The 8,066-nt window shown below is 38.5% G+C and overlaps 1 long non-coding RNA gene across 1 annotated transcript; it reads left to right on the top strand.

Annotated features, from left to right (window-relative positions):
• Positions 1-4,162: 4,162 nt before the first annotated feature.
• On the top strand, positions 4,163-5,493 carry LOC131238644 (uncharacterized). The gene is made up of 4 exons (XR_009168004.1): positions 4,163-4,659; positions 4,779-4,832; positions 5,135-5,192; positions 5,340-5,493. It is a non-coding gene; the product is annotated as an uncharacterized LOC131238644 (long non-coding RNA).
• Positions 5,494-8,066: the final 2,573 nt, after the last annotated feature.

The raw sequence follows: 8,066 nt of genomic DNA, 5'->3' as shown, positions 1-8,066 counted from the left end.
GATATGCCATGGGTATGGTTGCTTCTGTTCCTCGCGTATGGGTGGGTGTATACTGGATTAGTATGGAGTTTTTTTAATCACGATTCATCTAAAGTGGAAACCATATTTTGAATAGTTTTGATTTGAATGAATCATATTTCAAATATGAAATCTTCAAGTAATTTCTAAGTGACTGTGAATGAATCATATTTCAAATATCTAACTATGATTTCTATAGTTAGATAAGATGCCATTGATCACATCACAAGCACACACAGGAAATAAATCGAGAAAGCTTTACGTGGCATCTTTTAAACGAAAGGATGCACTAGATTCTGGTATCTTTTATACCTCCAAGTAATTCAACCACATATTAGGGCTGTTATGGGCCAGGCATTGGCTGATCTAATCTAGGCCTGGTTTTGAACCAGTCATGTTGGACCCATTCAAAATTTTGAGTTTTGCTCCACACAAGCCCAGCCCATTGACAACCCTGCTACTAATTGTTAATGGTGTTAAAATCACTCTCAAGGAATACTATTTTTGCATCTTAAGAACCAACAGCATTTTATCAGTTCATTTTCTTATTTCCAAAACTAGATACATTTGTTGCATCTTCATTTCTTACAAGGGTGATTGGATATTATTAGTGTTGTACATACTTTTTTCCTGTCTCCATTTTGAAGGGTGTCATTTCGAAATATTCCACACTCCTTGTAAAGTACAAAATCTGTGAAATGTTGGGTCAACAGGAAAATGTCAATTCTCTGTGCTGTATAAGCTAATTTTGTTGGGCCAGTAGACGACCCGAGAGTTCTCATGTCAAAATATGGAAAATAACTTTTTTAAGTGTCCAACGAACAGGTTATTTGCTACAGAATAAAATTGACAATAAAGCTAATGGTGCCATTTTATTTCTTTCCAGTGTTTGTTACATACAAAAGATATAGGACCTGACTTCTTGCTGAAACATCCTATATGTGATCGTGCTACAGTACTACTTGTGTACATGTCCTCGTTGTCAAAACTCAACCTGAGTAATGATCACATGAATCTCATCACATTCAACTCATAGTATGCTTTACTTTTCTTTCCTCTCAATGTGTCATGTGTGTAGGATGTCCAGGTAGTGCAAAAAGGTGGGCCCAATCAGGATGAGCACTTGGCCTGAAAATTGAACAGGTCAACTCAGTGAGTAGGGCGACAACCAATGATCTGACCCAACATACAGCTGGTACCCAACTGATGTGTGGATACGCCTGTTTTTCATGGTGGAATCCACATTTTGCAAGAAAAAATTGGATGTTCTATGCATGTGCAATTCCCACCGGCAATGGTATATCATGCTAGATTACCTTTCTGTGCAGTTTTTGGTCTTATACACAAAAATAAAAAATAAAAATAAAAAATAAAAAAATAAAAAATAAAAAATAAAATTTCACTCTCTGACTTGATTTGAAACTGGTAAAATTCAAATCTTAAGAGTGGCCAGGCTGTGATACGATTGAGTGGCTAGGCCGTGAAAAATGCAACAGATGCCATTCTGAATATTCCACAGGTTTGACACTAGGCAGAACATGATAAAATGCCATTTGCTTAAACTTTTGTTTTGTAAGACTGGTTATGTGCAGTGCTACTCTCAGTATTTTGTGTTGTTTGATCTGTTTGCAATGGATTCCTATTACTTTTCTTTTTTAGATTGCTTTGAAGCTAACATGTTCTCTGGTGACTGATTCAAGGGTAATCAACAGTGAAAAAGTTATTCCTTGGACATGTTTTCATTTCTTCACCTTCTAAATTTTAGTATTACTGAAACTTAAAAGGGACTCAAGGTCCTTCTAGTTAGAAATGATGAATGGAAAATAGAACCCAAAGTCTTTAAGTTTCAAGGGCTTAGATACTTAAACTGAGAGCAATTTGTACCCTTGACAAGGCGATGATCATGCTCAATTAGGCTTGAATTCCATAGTGAAGCCCAAAGTTCTATAGGGAAGCATGTCTTGGACCCTGTTCTTCTAGCCTTGGAATGTTTAGGGGTGGAAATGGACCGGGCAGCCCAGCCCTATCAGAAAGGCTTGGGACTGTAAACTTGTCGTCAGGGCCAGATTTGGGCTTGAAATGTAAGGCTGTTGTCTGGGCTGAGTTTGGCCAGGGCCAATAATGAATGGACCCTGGTCCGGCCTGTTGGTCTGGTTAAATTATAAAGTGGGCCACAGTTTTACCAAAGAACTAGTAGGTTTAGGTTTAAATACACTTGTTTTCTTTCTTCTAAAGATGGTGAATGTAACAGGTAAGAACTTGGAAAATCTTATTTAGCAAATAGAATCTCATGATTTCAACATCCATTGATCTATATGTTTATTCAATACTTTGGAAAACATAGATTCAAGCCAAGAATATGCTTTATCTTGCATCTTCATCTTTGTATTTGGGTGAAACTCTTTGTTTTCTTCTTTGCATGAGCTAGTGGCCTCAGTTTCCTACTTCTCTGGTAGGAGGTTCATCTCTATGAATTTTCATTTAATTGTTGGTTAATGGATCACTATTTTTGTCTGAAATGCACTTTATGTTTGGTGGAATGGAGTGTTTAACCTCTGATCTTGGATTTTCTTTGTCAGGCTAGTCAGCTAGTCAGCCAGTAGTAAGAGTGTTATTCATCATAAGAAGATGAAAGGTGTCGTGCTTGTAGCAATGGCTACTTTTTGTTCTTGTTTTGTAGCTTAACAAGTACCAGCAATTTTTTTCTGATATGGATGATAGATATGGACAACCTATAAAAATTGGATCATTCGGTAAAACTGGAGTACCCAACTCAGATGCTTGGATATTTGTGTAAGGTATTCGCCACACAGAGACTTGGAATTCTAATTCAGCTGGGGTTTTGAACTGTATCTTCTTTATAGCTATTAACAAACAATAACCCTTGGGCATCGGCTTCAAGAATGATCGTCCAGAAGAATTGGACGCTAGGAAACAGTTCTATCGGTATGGAATCATTGGTCTTCTTTGATTATTATTTTTTTTCTTTTTCTCTCTGGCTTGTTTTTTGTGTAACTCATGATCTAGGATGTTTTTAACTTTCTCATACACACATTCATTCATCTATCCACATGTACATTCTATTCAATATAGAGAAATTAATCAACCCTATCTATTTGGCTCTTGATCCATGGTTCACCTCCTACTATCCCCTAAAGCATGACCGTGGTGAAACATTTTAGAGCATGGTGATGTAACACTTTTAACTTTTGGGTTTTCAGGTCATCTGGACCGTCAACTGCCAGATTGTGATGACAATGAGCCATTTCACATGGATCCAACACCTCTTCATATGGGGCAGCATCTGCACTGCACGGGTCATACACCAAGCTAGCAAAGTTCCCTACTTATTGGGCCTTGATTCTCATGACCTAGTGCAGCTGGCAATGCAGAATTTCTGAGTTTGCCACTTGAGAGTCTTGTGCATGTTGCCAAATTGGAAAAATCACGAGGAACACATGCAAGACCCAGTCATTCGAATCCGTAAGTTAGTTATGCACCAAGCTAGCAAAGTTCCTTTTTGCTTGCTTAGCTACATTTAGGTTTGGAAAACACTGATGTGTGTTGAAAGTTGAAACAATTGATTGAGATTCTTTAATATCATCCATTGTTTCTTTGATGAATGGGCATTCTCATTCCTTTGCTTCTTAGTATACTTTTCACACTGTTTTGATAGTGGATTGTTGTTCTTTCAATCTATTCACATGTTTTTGTTTTTATTTTTTATTGAACGGCAGGGAAAATGCCATTCTAGACAAAGTTTCCAAAGATCAACTCCATCTAAAATTAGTGCAATCTTTTGGGAGCCTAGGAAGACTCTTGAGCCTAGGAACATCATAATCAATGCTTGAAGATAAGAATTAACAGCAATAGCGAACAATTAGTTATTGTTATTTTGTGAACAATCGAAAGCTCGATTTCACCTGTGGACCAGAATCATTATAACTCACCCAAAGCATACATGTTTCAGGTCTAACTCAGTTCATTCTCCAGAAAAACAGAATTGACTTCCACAAGTTCTTACTTGGGTTTAAGTCACAGAACAAATAAAGCCACCAACAAGATAATTGTATCACCTCAAGCCTAAAGTATATAAAAAATAATAATAAAAAATAAAAAGATATTAGCTTTTGTGAAAAGAATCTAAGTCCAGACGTTCCCAAGTAGCTGATGCCATAACGAGTGGGCTCTTCCGATGTGAACATGATCACCTCCAATGTTCTTTTGGGCTTGAAACCAGACCTATGAAACAGCTCAGTGAGCACAATACAGTCAAAATATAGCTGTATAAATCTAGTTCTTTGTGATAAAATCAAAATGAAAGTTGTGTTCCTCAAAGTTTCTATACTTTCCATTCATGCAAATATTTCAAAACTAATCTAGTCATATAAACATGTTTGTTAAGACTACGACCCCAAGAAAGACATATATTTTTCCCTCCTAGCTGAGTTCCATTCAACATCAGTAAAGCCTCCTCTGCACAAGCCTCCTAATTAGTATTGATGTGTGCAACAGATGAAGATGAATATGATACGAATGGGGATGAAGGCCCTGTTCGAGTGCTAACAGGTATGTGGATCTAAACCAGATAGGCAGTGCAGGTGGATCCTCTCCCACCAAATAAATCCATCGCATTTCCAAGTATGTGGATGTCGACCAGATAGGCAGTGCTAATGATTTCATTATTTATCTATTTATTTGAAACAAATATATGAATATAAGCAGATTGTTCTGACTCTCTCCTACTGATATTTGTGTAGGCCTTGGCATGCTTTCAGGAAGTCACCAACGGATATTTCCAAGAAAAGAAATATGTATGTCTTGATTCGCCCAACATCTTTTCATATACATTGTTTTATAATGCAGAATTGTATTAGAAATTTCAGTCTTAATTGAGTATGCTTACATGGCTTTCGTTGTATTGTGATAGGGATCTGTATCAATAGAATCCTTCAAATGGTTGTAGTACCCGTCGCTTTTTAATTGCTAACATCTGTTAGGGTGATTGAAACCTGTGATGGTAGGCCAACTTTTACTTTAACAGGACCATGACATTCATTCTAGTTATGCTGAAAATTCAATAGCTATTTGATAAAAACCAATTTCTATATGATAGGTGTTTCTTTCAAAGTGATTTTGGGTGTTATTCTCCACGCATTTCGCAAATGATCAAGGTTTGATTTCATGGCCACAATGAATGTTGACAATTTTGGTAAAAAATGCATCACTTGTTTCTTCTCATAACATGGGTCTTTATAATTCTATCTGCAAGTACACTTCAAAAGAAATTTGATTATGATTTTGTTAGGATCACTTTGTAGGCATTTATTGTAGAAGGTCATCAAATAAGTTTCCTACTAGCTAGATAGACAGGAGAGGCCTAGCCAATCAGAGCTTAGCTGTGTCAGTTGTTGCAAGCCCAATGACACCAGACCTCAGTTTTTCGAGTGTGTTCCTTGTAGTACTCTATGTCTACATGCTAATGCTATGTAATAGTTTGATGCAGTAGGGTGCATCTATAGCTTGTTTTGAAAATTTTAAATAGACAGATAGTTTTTATTAGTATTGTGCTTCTATGAATGGATTAAAATGAATGATTGTATTTAATTGAATGAATGAATAATTATGCATAGGTTTATAAATGGATTAAAATGAATGATTTAGCCTCAGTTGTTAAGAATTGAGGTTAAAAATTGAATTTAGCCTCAGTTGATACTAATAGAGGCTAAATTCATCTTTAGCCTTAGTTTTGCCTCTGTTACCTAAACTAAGACTACAACTCCCGTGTCTAAAGGCCTTTGCCTCGGTTGTTGAGAATTGAGGTTTAAAATAGATTTAGCTTCTGTTGGAGGCAACTAAGGCTAAAATTTGAATTTAGTCTCGGTTGGAAAGAATGGAGGCTAAAATTTTGATTTAGCCTCATTTCGAGGTAACTAAAGCTAGAATGGTTCTTTTAGCTTCACTTGAAGAACTGAGGCTATAAAAGCATTTTTAGCCTTGGTTGCTAAAATTGAGGCTAAAGCCTTTAGCAACGGGGGTTCCAACTTCAGTTTGGATAACTAAGGCAAAACTGAGGCTAAATGCTTTAGCCTTAGTTTTTTAATCTTTTCAGCCACAGTTTGAACCAAGGCTAAAGCCCTTTATTCTTGTAGTGTGGTTATGATTGTTTGTGCAAGGCAAGAACATTGCACATTCGGTGTAGCACAAAGGTGTGAGATGCAAAAGAGTAGGCCTACTAGTTGGATGCAACTATGAGCTTCATGGCATAACTTGTGCCATGTACATTTGGTAGGGCTACAACTTGGGTTCAAGTCAACCCAAACTTGACTGATGGTGACAACTACCCTGAGGTATGGAGTCCTTATATCACTTGTGATTATAATTTGGTTCAGACCATAAATTAAATAGGAATTTGAGTTGTTAATGGAAATGTGCATTTGGATATTGCTTGCCTATAACATTGGACTTGCTCTTGTACAGACAGTGTGCCGAATGTTTATCATCAATGTTGGCCTTGGTTTTAGGCTGTTGTGGAGCATGGTGAAGTCTTTTATCAATCCAAAAACCACTTCAAAGATTCATGTACCCTCAATGAGGTTTTTCTTCTATTTGTGTTTAATTAATTATTGTTTCGTCTTTTAGAAATACTATGACAATGTGTCTAGTAGTGGTTTTTGACATGCTTCTCTAATTTAGAAGGGCAGGTGTAAGACCCATATCCTAGACCGTACCGTTCCAAAGGCTTCTGCGGTCCTTCCGGTCAAATTCTGGCAACCCGCGACCTGTAATAAGCATTTGCGTACAACCCTGAGTCATATCCCATATTACGGAGGCGGCTCAACCCGAGACTTGTATCCTTGCGACCGCGCCGTCGCCGCGGTTCCGATGCCGCGTCTCGCATGCCGATACGATACCCAGGACAGAAGATGTGAGCCCGCGTTCATTTCGAGGAAAACACCATGCATTTGCAAAATCCAAGAGAACCTTTTAAATCAATCTCATCAATCAGTACACATCACACCTCAAGTCAAGTACAAGTAACACATACATTACTCTTACCTCTCTCTTACACAAGTACCCTAAAGTCAACTCTCTCTCTCTCTCTCCATCCATCACCCATCCCTTACATCACCTCTCTCTCTCTCTCATCTCTCTCTTCACTCCCAAGCAACCCCACCATGAGAGAGAACGACCAAGCTCTCCATGAGAAAGAGGTAGGTGTGGCCCACCTTCCTACCACCCAATCCTACCCTCCAAAGATCATCTCAACCATTGAAATTCATCCCTTGGAGTTCTAAAACGCATCGGTGGAAAGAGGAGTCCAAGATCTAATGGTGGGTGTTCATAGTCTTAGATCGGGATTTTTTTATGAAAGGCCCATTTGCGATGGGACTCATTTTCCCATATATGTGTTGAAAGCAAGAGGGGCCCGTAGTGGTGGGGTCCCTCCATCTCACCGATCTCTCTCTCTCTCTCTCTCTCTCTCTCTCTCTCTCTCTCTCTCTCTCTCTCTCTTAATGCGTGGCCCACCTAAGGATGCATGTGTTTTATCAATGTTGTCCATGCATGTGGGACCCACTTGAAATGGGAAAACGGGTTGGCTGGGTACCTCACACCAGTTATATAGATGGTGTATTGGCACCACCAAACTCTGTGGGTCCTACTGCTGTGATGTCAGCACGGTCTGTGGGACCTAGCTAATGTATGTGTTTAATATATACCGTCCATCACGTGGACTCATTACACGTGTGGCATCCACACCGTCCATTGCTTGGATGGTGGGCCACTCGATGTATGTATTGTATCCAATCGTCCATCACTGGACGTTGGATGTTGTTGATCTGCGCAAAAAAATTTTAAAAAAATAATAACTATACTAGTATATATTATAACATATAATATATTATGGTGGGCCCCACGTGGGACCCACCCATCTGGGAAGCTGATTGGCTGGAGTACCTCACTCTCACTATATAGTTGCTGTATTGAATCAACAAGTTCTGTGGGTCTAATCACATCCACACCGTCCCTGCACGTGGGACGGTGTG

This window comes from Magnolia sinica, chromosome 3 (genome assembly GCF_029962835.1).
Source record: "Magnolia sinica isolate HGM2019 chromosome 3, MsV1, whole genome shotgun sequence".
In the NCBI taxonomy this organism is placed as follows: Eukaryota; Viridiplantae; Streptophyta; class Magnoliopsida; order Magnoliales; family Magnoliaceae; genus Magnolia; species Magnolia sinica.
Note: the sequence above shows the minus strand (reverse complement) of the source record. Positions and strands in the feature narration are given on the sequence as shown.